Source organism: Mastomys coucha, unplaced genomic scaffold, assembly GCF_008632895.1.
Source record: "Mastomys coucha isolate ucsf_1 unplaced genomic scaffold, UCSF_Mcou_1 pScaffold23, whole genome shotgun sequence".
In the NCBI taxonomy this organism is placed as follows: domain Eukaryota; kingdom Metazoa; phylum Chordata; class Mammalia; order Rodentia; family Muridae; genus Mastomys; species Mastomys coucha.
Genome location: NW_022196906.1, coordinates 79,922,612 through 79,939,190, shown reverse-complemented (window position 1 = coordinate 79,939,190; position 16,579 = coordinate 79,922,612).

Genomic DNA, 16,579 nt, shown 5'->3' with positions numbered 1-16,579 from the left:
CCTTCCTAGATCCGGAAGAGTCATTGATGGAGAGAATGAACACAAGGCTGATGGCAGACTTTCAGCCTATGAGTCTCCAATGCTCTCCTTCCACTTCTCCCTGATAATTCTGATGCTGTTGCTGTTCATGACTCTTCAAAGTTCTTTATTGAGAGATGAAACTGCCCTGGTTTTCTCTGTTTTCTATCTTGTTTTCTACAGTTGAATTCTTTTTCTCTTTGTAAAATCTCAACATGAACAGACTCTTTTTTCCTTTTCTGCAATTTTCTATCAAACTTTTTCCCCCCTGAGGAATTTGTATATCTTCATAGTATAACAATTAAATAAAAGTGTGCAGAGAAAGCCAGGGTGGTTATATATAAGAAAGTGGGTTCAGAGAAAGTTGTTAGAAAGCAAAACTAGATTCAAAACGGTTACATTCAAGAGAAATAGCCCCTACACAGACACTGAAATGGAAGGGCTCGACACTCAGCAAATACTAGACCAGTACAGGAATTCTGAGACTCAGCAAATACTAGACCGATACAGGAATTCTGGCAACCTTTAAGTGTGGAGCATAACTGTGATATGTTGCCTAGAATCTTCACTTTCCTCTGCGAATGGGTTCTATGTCAGATCTTCCACGTTCTTGCCTATCCCCTCAGACACTGTGGAGCTGTGCTCCCTGTGCATGCACCTTGGTATTTCCACTCGAATTCTCTCTTTGATTTTCCCAGAATACCTTTCTCTTGGTGTTGTGTTTCTTTGAATTACACCCATCTTTCAAGACCTATCAAGAATTTTTTATTTTGTATTATAAGCATTCCTACATCACTCTAATTCACACAAATCACTTTCATGCGCTATAGCAGTGCTTATACTTAAAATAAAGATCTTATATTTGACTTCTGCTATCACATATAATTAGCATTTGTTAGTCATTTATTTCTCTTTTAGTTCAACTTAGTGTCTATGAATGGGAAAGTACTTTATTGCCTTGAAAATGAATTCTAGAATTCTAGAGTATTCATAGTGTGTGTGTGTGTGTGTGTGTGTGTGTGTGTGTGTGTGTATTATAGGAACCTGGGTAGTATATCCATGGAGTGTTTGTGGGGATAAGAGATGAGATAAATGGAGAACAGATACTTGGAGGTGACTGAGCTGGCTTTTTACTAGTCACCTAAAAGACACAGGAATCTGGATTAGGATGGAGACAATATATTTATTTAACAATAGATATAACAATATATTTAAAAAGAATATGACGTGCCAAGTCCTGCAGCAAATTGATGTGCAGAGGTGTGTGTGTGTGTGTGTATGTGTGATAACCAGAGTGGGGATTCCCCTTCTCAAAAGAGAAAGAGAAGGTGAGATGGGGAGGACATGTGTGAGGGGCTACTGGGAGGAGGGGAAGGGCTGGTATGGTGTTGTAAAATGGATAAATAAATACATTTATTAAAAAAGGATCTGATAGTAAATGGCATAACAGTAGAACCCATAGGGCTCAACTACTGAGATGCTAACAATAAGGGAAAGAAGGAACAATTATGAGACAGCCATTCATTTAACAAAACTTAGCAGTGTATGAAACTCTCCAGATGATGCTAAAGGAGTAGCTTACCAGGTACGTATGCCCCCATCCTTCTAGAGCTCACATTCTAATGGAGGACACAAAGGGTGCAACCTGAATCAGCTCAAGATGGCAAGAACCACCTATTCGAAAAGAAATATAGTCACAAGGTGATTTAAAATCTGAGCACTTCATTTTATATATAATTATGGTAGGCTTGCTCTTTTGTATGCAGTGTTTTAATTACAGTTTGTGTGCTAACTTATTTCATCCTTCTTACAACTCCATGAAGAAGTTATCAACACTTGTTTAGTTATCAACTAAATAAATGAAGGCCAAGGTTTAGAAAGGCTAAGTAGCTCATCTTGGCTCTACTTGATGTTAAGTGAAAAGTAAAGGTAGCGTGGCCTGTCGGTCCATGGTTCTAAGACACACGACTTCTTAGACACTTTGGAACTAATATATAAATAATATTTTGGGAAGACAATTTGAATGCTTAGTATAGACTTAGGAAATAGTTAATGACTATATACATAAAGTGTTGGGAGTTATCTATGTGCAATGTGTAAATATATGAAATCTTGTGTGGAGGAGTTCTGAATCCCCTACTTTTATGTTACCCCAGTTCCTTCATCAATAAGCTTTTTTTTTTTTTTACTGTACACAGAAACTTAAAACTTAACAAACACTTCAGAGAACCATTTCTTGGCTCTACCATTGAGAATGTAAGTGTCTTAGGTTGCTTTGTTCTTAAGTCATTTGACTTTGTGACATATTTTTTCATAATTTTTATGGCTTTGTTTTATGTCCTTTCTTCCTAACCAGATATAAGGTCTTTGAAAACCCACAATTTGGCAGTGCTCTTCTAAGATATAGTTCTAGTCTGCAACATAATGCCTCAGCCTAATAGGTCTACATATAAAATCTGTTAACAATTTTACAAAAAAATTATTTTTGTGAAAGTCATTATTACAACAATGCTGAGGTATTTTAGAGAACCTAGTCATAGGGTATAAATAACTTCACAAGGACAGCACTCTTTCTTCAATTTTAGCCACTCATGATAGTGATGGTTGGGATTTGCCAACTTGACCCAAATATAGACACACCTGGGAAGAGGGACTTTCAGTTGAGGAATTACTTCTATCAGATTGGCCTGTGGGCATGTGTATATGGCATTTTATTGATTGATGATTGATATAGAAAGGGCCCCTCAATTGTCAGCTGTACCACCCCTGGGCAGGAGGACCTGTGTTGCATAAGGTTAGGAAGCTGGGCAATCCAAGAGAGCAAGCCAATAAGCCAAGTTCCTCTAGGTCTCTGCTTCAGTTCCTGCCTTCAAGTTCCTGCCTTGCCTTTGCTGTGTGATAGGATGATGGACTGGACCTTGTAATCCAGCTAAAGTCTTCCCTCCCCCAATTTGCTTTTGGTCAGGCTATTAGCACTATAACAGAGACAAACTGTGACTAAGACTCTGAAAATAATAATAAAAGTGCGAATACACAAAGTAGATTTGATCACTTGACTTTTTTCCCTACTGAGAATGGAATTGATCTGCAAGTTTACATGAAACCACATAGTTGAAGAATTAATGAACATTTTCATTAACATATAATTATGCAGAAGTCATACAGAAACCTAATGGAAAAGTGACATACTGTGAGACGAGAAATAAAGGGAATATATTCTTAAAGATGGGAAATGTGTGAATATGTGATCTTATATTATTATATGTTTAGTGATGGAACATTTGTGATGTTTTCTGAAGGATAGAAAATGTTCACAGTATCCAAATCACATAAAATCAATGTACCTGAGAATAGCGGTCTGTTTCTCTGTTACTATATGGCCAGAGTCAGTTGCTAGTAACTGTAAATGCTTTTTCTTTTGTGGTTGAACACGAGAGAGTAAGTCTAGAAAAATTTAAATCAACAAATATGTTTATTTTTGTTTGTTTGTTGCTGGAGATATCTTTGCTTTTATTGGAAAGTTCAGCCTTTTCTACCATTATCCAAAAATGAAAATATACCAATTAACCAAAAGGGAAAATATTGATAAAGTTCAATAGTTGTCTCAGTCCAGCAACACATGTTACCTAGCAGCATTACTTCAAGCCCCGTGTTTGACATTACAGAGATAACAAACCTGAGCTTTTTAAAAATAGTCTTCAGAGTTCAGAAAGCATCACTTCAATTGCCTCCTGAAAAAACCATGTCACACCTGCCTTTGGTTTATTGGCTGTCCTTTCTCCACCCAAAGATCATAAGCTATGAAAAGAGTGATGACTCCAATGTCTGAATAATTGACTTGAGTCTAGGGTTTGAATTCGAGATCTACTTCTTGACTAAGGCACCACAGAAATCCTTTTATTTTTTTTTCCTGTGACATGGAGATGATAGTCATTATATAGTATATGGAGTAGATAGTCAATGTCCATTAAATAACTCTAGTAATCAAGTTTTGTGGAGAAACAGAACTGATAGAGCGAATATATATGTGGGGTACATTAAGACTTTAAGGTGGCCTATAGACCATGGTCCAGCTGGTTGAGTCTTGCTATTCAGACCTTAGTTGTTCTCTATGGGAGAGACCTAGAGTTTGAGAAGGGTACAAAATCATAAGGGTCTTACGATATTGGGTAAGGTACAACTCTAGAAGGCTAGAAATAAATTCTTGTGCCATTAGAAGTGTTGACATTTCCAAGTATTATTTCTCATGGCCATGCAACCAATGTTGTGGGGAGTATGAGACCCATGGAAAATGGTCCATGTGTACTTTGCAACATAATGTCTTACCTGTAGAAAACAGTCCATAATCCAAAGTCATTGCTATATCTAGACGTTCCTAAATAAATTTATTAAAAGCATTTTCTAATTAGAGAGAGAGAGAGAATTGAAACAAGCCAGATTAGAGAAGGAAATCTAGAATGTGTTGACAGTGTATTTTCAAAGCTACTTCAATGCCTTCTGTTCCTCTAGGTCAGATTTTCTTAACTGAATACATTTGATCTTTCATGATAGATGCAGCTACTCATTGAACTTGTACTTTTTGTAAGCACAGTGTATGTTTTTGGTCAGAGGTCTCTAAGGGTTTTCTTTTTTATGGACAATTCATCACTCCAAACCAATAGTGAAAACTAGTGATCTTTCAAACATGGAAACACCCTATAATTTCCTTCTGGCATTGCAACAACTTTGATGTTCATCTTTGTCCTTTCTGGCTAAACCTATATACACTTAACTACAGGATAACATTAAGAAGTGCCCAGACCACAGGCAAACAGCTAGTGGTCAGACAATTCTCAAGCTCTGTGCAACATCCAGGTTTCAAGGGATGCAAGTTTCTTTGTTGTTTTCTCTACCATATATTTTTCCTCCAAATCCCACACATTACTTCTTATCATCAACCAGTGTATCGGGGCATCACTGTATAGAGGCTGGAATTTGCAAGTGAGTATTTCTTTTTGCCCTTGGAGTGGGTATTTGTGCATCTTTTGCACTCTGGGACAGCTCTCTGGCTATGTCTACATAGCATATCCCTGTTAAAAACTATTTTAACAGTGATTTGGAAGTGATTTAAGGAGTGATTAGGAAGAATGCGATTTTGGAAAAGTACACGATTCATCTGCACATGAAAGAGATGATCAAAATGAGGGCAAAGGCGAAGGGCAAAGAAGATCGAGTTAGGCTCATCCAATTGATCATCTATTTTATTAATAAATAAACATTCAAAGGAAATTTTAAAATTCTATGCCTGTATTTGATAAGCTTTGTGACTCCATAGCATATAAGTGTCATTTGGTGGAAAAACAAACCCAGAACTTCTGTTCATCTAGTCAGTGGATTTCATAAACTAAAGCAGGAACATGTTTCCTCCAGTTTTTCTTTCCTCATTGCTTTCTCAGTAGTTAAAAGATGACTCATCGGGACTGATTATACAGCTGACAAAGGCAACCATGAGAAGGCCAGATGAGGGAGGAGTGGGATGGATGGCATTCATTTAAACACTAGAGAAACAGTACCATCCATAACTCATCTACAGAACATTTCAGAGCTCAGAGGTAGGCAATGCAGACTCGCCAGCAAGCGAGTGGACCCGGAAGTGACGTGGGACACTCTGCAGGATGGGCAGGTCTCAGCTAAGGGTCATAAGATCTAAAGTGGAATGGCCTTGAGCACTGGCTCCATGATCATGACACTTGATCATGACACTCTATAGGCTGACAGCTGTTCACACAGCAGGATGCAAGTGCAAGGATAGGAGGGGCTGATACAGGGAATAAGCAGCCTGGTGAGAGGTAGTCTTACAGGAATAAAATAAAAGATTCAATAATGAGTAGAGAGAGGAAGGAAGAGAAAGGGGAGGTATGGAAGGAGAGAAAATAAAGTACAATGTGATTAAATTAAATTATTAAAAATGCCCTTATTCTCTTGCCTCACATGAAGTTTGAAGAAGATAAAAATAAAATATATGTCTTAGGAAATATAGTTAATTTTACATACATCTAAAAAAAATACAATCTAAAGCAAAAACAAGGTATTATATTTTCCTCACCAGTACGCAGTGAAAAAAATACAGTTTGATAGCAGGGTGTTGCTTTTGTGGTACACAAGCAAACATGATCTCCTCCTGCATCTAACACCCCTAGCTTTTGCTAGAGAAGCTTAGAAGTCATTCTACGTAGCAGACTAGGAACTGTACACTGAACATAGCTACCATCTTTCACTGGAGGACTAGGGTATACCGGATTGTCACTTTGTAGTACATTAAAGAAATATCTATACACATTGATGCACAGTGATAAAAACGTGGGATAAGCTAAGCAATGCGAACAACAGTTTTCAATATGTTATAATCTAGTTCTTGCTAATATTAATAAAATCTGAGTCTTTAGGAAGCAAACGAGAGTCCATAGTTGGGGAAAGACAGAGCATTCTAAGCACATGGGACAGTGTGCCACTGCTGTAGATGTGAGAGCTTGGGTGTCCAGGAAACAATGACAAGCACACATACAGAGAACACACAGAAAAGCACCTGCTTGCTAATCTTATTGTAATTTCCTCCTTTTGAATTCTGATGTGTGTGTCATTGTAAATGTATCTATATCCCCAAAGAAAAGAACTTCTGGCTATTCACAGCAACTACTAACATTGTTAAGCCTGTTTTGAGTAAACCTGCTGACAGGGCCTGATCACACAGGGAATACTATGGGTCTCAGAAATGGAGCTATCTGCTCCTCTGAGAGCAGAGATACTACGCAGGTTTTCTGTTTTTATCTGAAGTCCACTTTGGTCATCTCCCATGGTTTCAGGAAAATCATTGCCAGCCTTATAAACAAACAGGGACCTATGTGTGCCTGCATCAACTGGCAAAGAAAGCAAATATTTACTCACTATGTCAGTAAATATGGGAGTATAAATTTCCTTATGCAGATGTCTGAGTTAATTATGGGCACTTTCTCTCTGTGTATCTACCTCTGTGTCTCTATCTTTGTCTCTGTCTCTCTTGTTTTAACTCACAGCTTTTACTCTATTACTAGACATATCCCAATTTGTAGACATAAGTCCTATGATGTATTTGCTTAGATGGGATTTGTTTTCTAATTAATCTCAACTTCATAAGTCAATGCTGAAGCTCCAAATGGTCCTGAGTCCTGCAGGGTCTCACTCACATCAGGGGTCAAAATTTTCTTGTTGGTAGCCACCTTTTGTTCCCCACTGATTTTTTAGGAAAGATCCCATTCTGAAGGCTCTTCCCCAGTCCCCACGAGAAGTTGTCTTTTCTGTCTGCCTTTGGTTGAATCTGCCTATAAAACTGCCAGGGAGAGCTGACACAATTTAATCAAAATTGTTCCTAATTAAATGATTTTCATGTATTTTCTGGCATTTTCTCTGACTATTCTTGCATATGCAAGGGGAAAAATAAGACAGATATAATAATAATTCTCATTTACTGCTTTACAGTTGACTCAACTTTTAGAATTCTGAAACTTTTCTCTACCTTAGTTGGCTGCTTACTGGCTATTCTGTCACTGGAGTTTATTCAGGAAAAGATCAGCACTAAAAGGGATTGGGGTAATGTTATTTGATTATTTGTGGCAATGCTAATGAATTCTCTATCATCTATCTATCTATCTATCTATCTATCATCTATCAATCTATTTACAATTGAGTTTACAATCCTGTGTGGTGTCTGTCAGTTAAATTGGTTGTGAAATAAAAATACGAGGGTGAGCTTTCTCTAATGTACCATTGGTCTTCAGAACTCTGTAATCCTGCAAGTCTTGGTCCTGCAAATTAGATAATGATATTTCAGTGACTTAGAAGTTGGTCTCCAAATCAGCCTGGTTGCTGGCCTTCAGCTGTATCACCCTGCTGTCCTCAGACCTCTTTCTCACACAGGAATCTCTTTGATCTCAAAGTCAACTCTGTAAGGTATGAAGCACAACACATTCCAGGTTGTTTGTCTCTCCAGTGCTTGGGACAAACTGAACTGCTCTAAAGAGTGAGAAAGCTGGAAAAGAGTTCACTGTGTCTTCAATGCACAGGTACAAGGACCAACGTCGGTTCTATTGACACAAATATGAACATGTTATTTCTAATGAGTTTCATGAACATAAAAGGAATAGAATTAAGCACATTTCAAAATGGCTTGGATTATTAATCATTTTCATAAACATGAAAACACTGAGGGGCCCAGGCAGCCCTGCCCTTAGCATAGCTATGTTGTCCAGGACTTTGAGAGAGAGACTTTATGGTAGTCTTTTATTACTAAATTACATTGCAGTATATATGAAAATTTACCAATAAAATGACTTGCTTTGAAATGAGTTTTTTTCTTCAAAATGCAGTGCATCAAACATCAATATACCTAAATTCAATTGGTTTGATGCTAAACTTGAAAAAAAAAAACCCAAGAAATATTTGATAAAATAGAACCTTGGTGCTATTCCAAAGAAAAACCAACCAACCAAACAAAGGCCCTTTAATATTGAAGCCTAGCAAAGCACTGAATGTCAGTTAAATTTAAAGTCTAGGGTGAGGGTGGGGACGTAGCTTACTTAGTGAGGTGCTTGCTTAGCATGGACAAAACCCTGGATTCAATCCCCAGCACCACATAGCATGGAACAGTAGCACATACTTATCATCCTAGCACTCTAGATGCATAGAAAAGAGGATCAGAGCTGATCGCTAAGTTATCCTCCCTGGCTACATAGCCAGTTTGAGGTTAGCCTTAGCTACACAAGGTTTTACATTAATAAACAACTTTAATCATTCTTCTTAAAAAAGAGCAAAAACAAAGATGAATAAAAATTATGAGATCTGAATATATATTTGTGTGTTTGTGTATATATATATGCATATATGTCCTCAGATCTCATATGTATATCATAAATATCACACGCACACACACGTATATGTTATGTGAGGTTTTGCTGTTATTGTTTTACTTTTCTTTTATGATTCCTGTGCACCAATGTACGTGGTGGCTCGAGCCCTTGGAGGCTAGTAAAGGGCACCTGATACTCAGGAGCTAAAGTTACAGTGTTATGCCACCATGTGGTGCTGTGAATCAAACTTAGATGTCTGGAAGAGCAGCTAACCTCTGACACATCTCTCAAACCCAAGATCCACCCCTTCTAATACAAAGCTATTGAAGATATTGACTAACTTATCTAGGGCATTGTTTTTATGAATCATGTTTAGGAGAGGTTACTTTGCGACTGCACAGAACTCCATTCACATTCTCACTTGAATATACCCTATGAGAATAACATTTCTATGTATTTCATAAGCTGATCCTTATCCTTAAAGTGTAACTTTTGATGTTTTGTTGTCTCAAAGTGGAGAAAGTGTTTCTTCTCCTTCCAGCTTCTATAGCAATAAAGGACACAGTCTTTGGGATTAGAAATAGTTGACATATTTTCTGTATTGCCTTGGAAAAATTACTGAAGAAAACTCTCTAGACAACGTTTATTCAATTTTTACTCTGGAGTTAATCTGCCTATTTCATAGACTTTTGGGTGAGTAAACAACAGGCACATTAAGGTGGAACACAAACTGTTATGTCTTATTTTCTGTGCTTCCTAGGCTTCCATAGCCAATGGATGAGGCTCTGCTTTGTCTGGTCTGTAGGTGTCATGGAACTGCTCAGAAGGCGTGTATGGCCCTCATCATGTGTAAGGATAGGTTGCGCGACATGAGACTGTAGGAATGTGAGTTTTGATTTAGGGGTCTGAATGTGATATGTGTAAATAGGAAAAAGGAGATGAAAACCTGTTTGGGGAAGGATAGAAATATTAAATATCCTTCAGTTCAAATGTGACTCCCATACTTAGAATATTCTCAAAATGGAATACCAACTAGCTGTAATGGGAGCTAGAGATGAAGGTTGCAATACCACTGAGGATGAGAAAGACATCCAAATCATGTCCTTGGACCAACACAATCACCACCATCACATTGGCTAGAAGTATAAATTCTGAGACCTGGCTTCAGACCTACTGAATCTGAATTCCTGGAAATAAGGCCTAGGGATGTGGGTTTAACAGGCTTTTCAGGTTTCTTTTTGATAGGTGATTGCTGTATATATATGCTGAAGTATAAGAAACCTAATTCAAACAGCAACATGAACAGAAGCTAATGATCATGAAGGGTTTTCCAGGTTCCACCCACTACCAGCCAAGGAGATTTAAAAACACCTTTTAGAAGGTGGGGGAGCTATAAAGCCAGACCAGCCATTAAGTACACTTGCTGCTCTCATGGAGGGACAATGTTTGGTTCCCAGGACCCTCACAGAAGCTTATAGTCATCTGGAATTCCAGTTTTAGCAGTTACAGCACCCTCCTAAGGTCTCGGCAGTCACCAGACCTGCACTCAGTACACCTGTATACGTACAAGCTAAACACTCATCCATATAAAACAAGTAAATGAAAATTTAAAATAATGATTCTTTGATTATTGAATAATGAGCAATCAAATAGATAAGTACCTGAGAAGGAACAGGCAGATTTAGGAGTTGTCATATATCTTTCAGGCAACATGTAGGACATGCAGGTCAAACCCAATCCTCAATTATCAGTTTAATGACATATTTCAAAGCCTAACTTTCCTCCCACCTCCTTCCATTCTGTCTTGCCAAGTAACACAGATAGGACACAAATGTTTCTAAGGTATGATGGAAACTTACTCATTTGCATCAGAAGGAAAAAACCTCACAGGGACAATTGGATCCTAATTTCCAGCTCCTTCTGAAAACTAATGTCATTTCTCACCAAATGGACCCAGAAGTCACCTAACTTCTAAAATCTTGGAATAACTCCATCAATCATAAACCCAGGGAGATTATGGGAGGAAAAATGTATATTGATGTAGAATTTAGTCTCACAACCTACAGGAGAAAGTATTGCTTAGGACATAGAAGCTGATAATAAAAGTTCCCACTTTTAAATTTTTAGCAGATTATGCATTATGTTTTCTGAAGTGACTTGCCAGATAAAGTTTCAGGAGGAAGTTTGAATAAAATGTTCCAGCAACTGTTTCTTTTTCTCTCATGTTTTCTTTTGGAATAGTTCTCTCTTTTCTGCCAGAAAAAAATTTTTCTTGTGCCTAGCAAAATAAGCAAAATGCAAACTAAATAAAGAATAGTCTACTCCCCCCAAATACTGTACAAATGTATTTATTTTGTCTAATGAAAATATTTCCATAAAACCCCAAATCTCCCCTACCCAGGCACTTTTATTAGAAGCTCATTGTTTGATGAAGTGGGTAAAAAATGAATGCCTTTGCCCAAGGAAGCAGAAGGGAAGATTCTGTGGCCACTGAACTGGCAATGCTGGGCTTGGCCGTGTGCTCCTGAGTGCTGCACCATTGGTGGCCATAGGCTGTAAGTGCTGGTGTGGTCTGCAGGAGCCAATGCTTTGCCAAGTAGCACCTCATTAGCATAGGGGATGAAGGTTGTTCTTTGATTCCTACTGCTTGTGGTATTTGAGAAACCTGCAATTATCTCAGAATCCAAAGATTGAACTAAGCACATCAGACACCCTATCAAGGATAAATGACTGGTTCCCAGGGGACTGTCACTCGACATAGTGGGCTTCAGAGTGGCTGAAAGGAGAATTGTGAGTTTTCTTTGCTCAGTGATGATGGTATGTCAGAACCTATTGAGAGACTTCAGTGTGGTGCACTGGACATCATCCAATGGTCTGTGTGTGTGTGGTTTTTTTATCTTCTCCCTGCTATTCCTGGTCGTTAGATGGGTTATCACATTTCTAGATCGCTTTAAAGCTCCCAGCATCTCAGTCCTGTTGAACGTTGGTCAAACTATGAAGTGTAGAAAAAATACAGTACTGTAACCAATTCCCAAATTCTCAAATTTCTACATTAAAATTGTTTCCAGGTGGTTTTCTAGGGTGACTGACAGAATTCCTAAAATTGTAATACTGTCTCTCATCTGTCTCTATGAACCTCCTCTAGTGTTTGACAAATATTTTCAGGCAGGATGTGTGCTATTTCTCCTGAATATGGCAGTGCTGTCTTTATATTGCAGGAGCAGTGACTGTATCCCAGGTCCTTTGAACTTTCCAGCACCTGGAAGCCAGCCTATACAGTAGTCAGTACCTCACAATCAAGAAGGCACACCCACTGTTTTCTGGATAAATTTATATGTGGGATTTGTGAATAGTCACTGACATAATAGGTGGAAATTCCAGAAGTTCAGATAGCAGTGATATTTCCTGGGCTAATAGCTTGCATGGCGATCTCAGCCATTCCCCAGCCATTCCCCAGCTGGGAGACAATGATAACCACAACTCTCCTCTCAGCACAAAGACTTGTAGTATTGATCTGGACTATCAAGCATCACATCTTATTAAAATGCCAGTTGAGGTGGTGGTGCACGTCTTTAATCCCAGCACTTGGGAGGCAGAGGCAGGTGGATTTCTGAGTTCGAGGCCAGCCTGGTCTACAGAGTGAGCTCCAGGACAGTCAGGGCTACACAGCAAAACCCTGTCTCAAAAAAAAAAAAAAATGCCAGTTGAATCTCAAAACTGCTTACAGAGTGTTTGTTATAGTTTGGATGTGAAAGTTTCCCCCACAGGTCTGAGCACTTGGTTGTTAGCTAGTGGCTCTCTTTGTGGGTGGCCCTGTAGAATCCTCAGGGAGCAGGGTCTCTCTCATTGGAGGATGTGTGTCACTGAGAATCAGGCTTTACAGGTGATAGACCAGCCCAGGTTCTTGATGCTCTCTTTCTCTGCTCCCTGGTCAATCAAGGTGAGTGAGCAACAGCTTCAGCTACTGACAATGCTACCATGTGTCTCCTCTTTCCTGGAACTCCCCTGAAAAGTTGCGTTAGCTAGGTGATTTACTTTAGTGAAAGACAATACCTGATACAGTGCTGTACTCAGCATTATGGGTGAATAGTTTGCAAAAGGGCTCACTCTTGTGGATTCTGGCCATGGCAAGGCAACATTACAGCCTATTTACAGTTACAGAAGGACAGTCACTCCTCAGGACAATGATGACAAACATAAGAACTGGAATAAGAAATGATATATTGTGAAATGACAAAATCTGGTTCTTGACTCTTTATGCATATTATTCACTTCAGTGAGAAGTGAATGTGGGGATTTCATATTAATAATTAGTGGAAATTTACATGCAAAGAAACTAAAGGCCAGAGTGACTTAGAGAACTTGCTACAGTCAAAGCTTGATGAAGCTTTTGAGCTTTCTCCCTTTGTATTTGGGGGATTTCAAGTCCCCAGATTTATAGTTATAATGCTTATATTTTGATAAAGAGAGCTATTGAGAAGAAATTGTCTAACTTGTTTTCTATAGGGAATGAAAGCTATCTATTTGAGTCACATATACAGTTTGGAAAGATGGTAATTGGATAACTGATACTTATACCTCAATAATAACTACTATGCAAAACTGACATGTTTTAAAAATCAAATGTCTAGCTATCTACTATTTTAAGTATCTTATGTGAATTATAGACTTATGCCCCGTAATTATTCTCTAACCATATAGCAGCCCAGTTAGGCAAATGGCACAGCCCTCCAAACGTATTTACATTTTACATTAAGCAAACCCAGGCACAGAGACATTAAACTTTCCAAGGTTACTCTACTAATATGGTAGAAGACTCAAAGTGTAACTTCCTTTAAATTATTTTTAGTTTTGAGTTGGATTCAAGATAAACTGCCTGTAAGCCCATATATTAGCTTTAAAATTTTATGTCTTGCTGTCTCAATTTGAACTACTTAAACAGTTCTTGTTAGCACTAACCTGATGACCAACAAATACCTGTGCTAAGCATTAGGCACAAAGAAACGGAGAGATATACACCATAATATCTTCTTCTCTTATGAAGAATCTCAGCCTCCTGGGGATAATGAATTATAGACAGACAATTATATACATGGGATTCACAGAAGAGCTAGTGGCTGAAAGATATGGAAGAACTAATTTAATGGCAATTCAGAGAAAATGTTCTGATAGATCAGGAAGGCAAGGCATTGGTCACATAGAAAGATTAGAGTTGGGTTTAGGTGTCGAGTATGTTAGAACATGCTGCAATCATAAGCATCTCATCCTCTTTGGAAGTAGAAGGAGCATAGGTCATTCCCTACCTGTATTCATGTTGATTTTAGGAAATTGCCCATACTACAGAATCAGCATCTGGATGGTGCCTCACAATGCTGCTATCGCCATAGTGGGAGGAAGGAAGATGCAAGCATCCTACATCTCTTTTCCAAAGTGTCTACTTGGTTGCAATACACATCACTTTTTCTTATTTTTTATTGGTTAAAACAAGTCAGATGGCTATACTATCTTTAAGGTGGTAAGACCGTTACTTTATCATGCCCTCAGAAGGAGAAAATAAGAGTAGGAATAGTAGTAGATATACTAATAATCATGAAAGGGAAAAATCTGAAGAGTATTACAGATGTGGTCAACAGTTTAAGTTTCATGTAATTCCATGTGGATGAGAAATTAAGAATTTTGGAACTTTTAAATAGTGAGGTGGGAAGTGTTAGGAATCTTTGACAATGTAGACTAAATCTGAGTTACAAAGGCCTTGGTTTGCATGCTTATAAGCTCTGGCTTTACTCTGTAACTACACAGAAATTTTGGAGACTGTAAGAAGGTGAATATTCATTCGGTTTTTGGTTAGTAGTCAATGAATTAAATAACACGAAAGTAGAGACTTTAGACTCAGGGTGTAGTTAAAGCTATGAGAGTAAGAGTGTAGGGGAGAGAGTAGATACAAGCAAATAAATGCTTAAAAGCTACAGGTGGCAGAGCGTATTTATTTGCTGAACAGGGAGACTAGGGGCAAAGAAAAATGAGGAAAGTTCTTAGATTCAGGATTTGGTAAGTATGTGCTCACTGAGTAATATAGAAGACATAGGAGGGGCAGGGCAAGGGTGAAGTGAATTTTAGATGTAGCCTTATTATAACTGGAAGTGTAAAGAATGAAATCTGGATGAGAAAGTCCAAATGGAGATTCTCTTTGGACCAAAGCTCTAGGAGACAGAATGCAGTTAAAATCCCCCAAAGCAGGTAGGGGATAAAGAGATAGCTCAGAGTTTAAAAGCGCTGGTCGCTTTTCCAGTGGGCCCATACTGGATTCATAACACCTACATGGTAGATCACAACTGTCTGTAACACTAGTTCCAAGGAATCCGACACCTTCTTCTGGCCTCAACAGGCACTAGACACACAAATGATACACAGACATACATGCAGGCAAAACACCCATACATGTAAAGGGAAATAATTATCTAAAAGCTTGTATTAATAAAGAAAATCCTACAAGTAGATGTTAAGATAGAGAGATCTGTCATGAGGAGAGTAGTGCCAGAAGACTGGAACCCTGGAGAGACAGATGAGTCAGGAGTGACTGGGAAAGGGATCAAGGTCTGGGAAGGGACATAGCCAAGCAAGCCAAAGAAAGGGGAGGGCACTGAGGGAGAATTCAACAAAAAAACCACACCTACATCAAGGGTGATTTATAAAAAGGTCATGACAGGCTCTTTGTACATAAGAAGAATAATTAAGTCTTGATAAATTTGTCAGAACATGCCAGTTCATTGACTTGGACAGGAAGTTAATGAACTAAGAAGTTATTGGACACTGCCAGAACAAAGAGAGTGAAATTGAAATATATATATATATATATATATATATATATATATATATATACACACACATATATATATATATATATATATATATATATATATACACAACTGATGATTTTATGGTACATTTTACAGTCTAATATTTAGAGAAAAATATAACAATTCTGGAAACATAAGAGATTGAAACAAGAAATATTTTTATCTTATATAGTTTTAACAACTATATAAACAATTCCAGGAGAACTTAGTTTTTCAAGGAAAAATGCTTCTAAATCAATGAAATTTTGAGCAAGGCTGACTTTTAGGGAAGGATATTGAGATGAAGCTTCGGGAAAGAGGGTTTGGTTATCATGGCCAGGTGATTTCTTTGGTGTATAATTCAGAGCAAGTTATTCTGATTGTCTAGTTCAAAGGCATACAAAGTTTAGTTCACTTGAATAGAACTTCACTCTCTGACTGGTTTCTGAAATATGTAATATGAGAGTCTAGCATTATAGAAGGGATAATTTGGCAAGATATCTGTAATAAAAAAAACATTTTACAAATAAACCACTGCATAAACATTTCCTAAAACCCACCATTTCCCATAGAACTTCAAACTGCTCTTTTCTGCATCCTATTTAACATGTAAAACCCTATACTTGAAAGTGACCAATAAGATTGTAGTAGATTTCAAAGAAAGGGAAAACATGGGTGTTATTCACAAAAGAACTAGATAAGAAAACCACATTCAAGAATTCCCTTGAATTTATTTCAAACATTCTGGGTTAGCAGAATGATAATCAACGCTGTCGAATGATACCTCTGTAGCCTCGAGTTCAGACTTGTTCATAATCCCAAGCAGCAGCTTGCTGGGTGGAGGGACCTCCTCTTTGCTCTCTC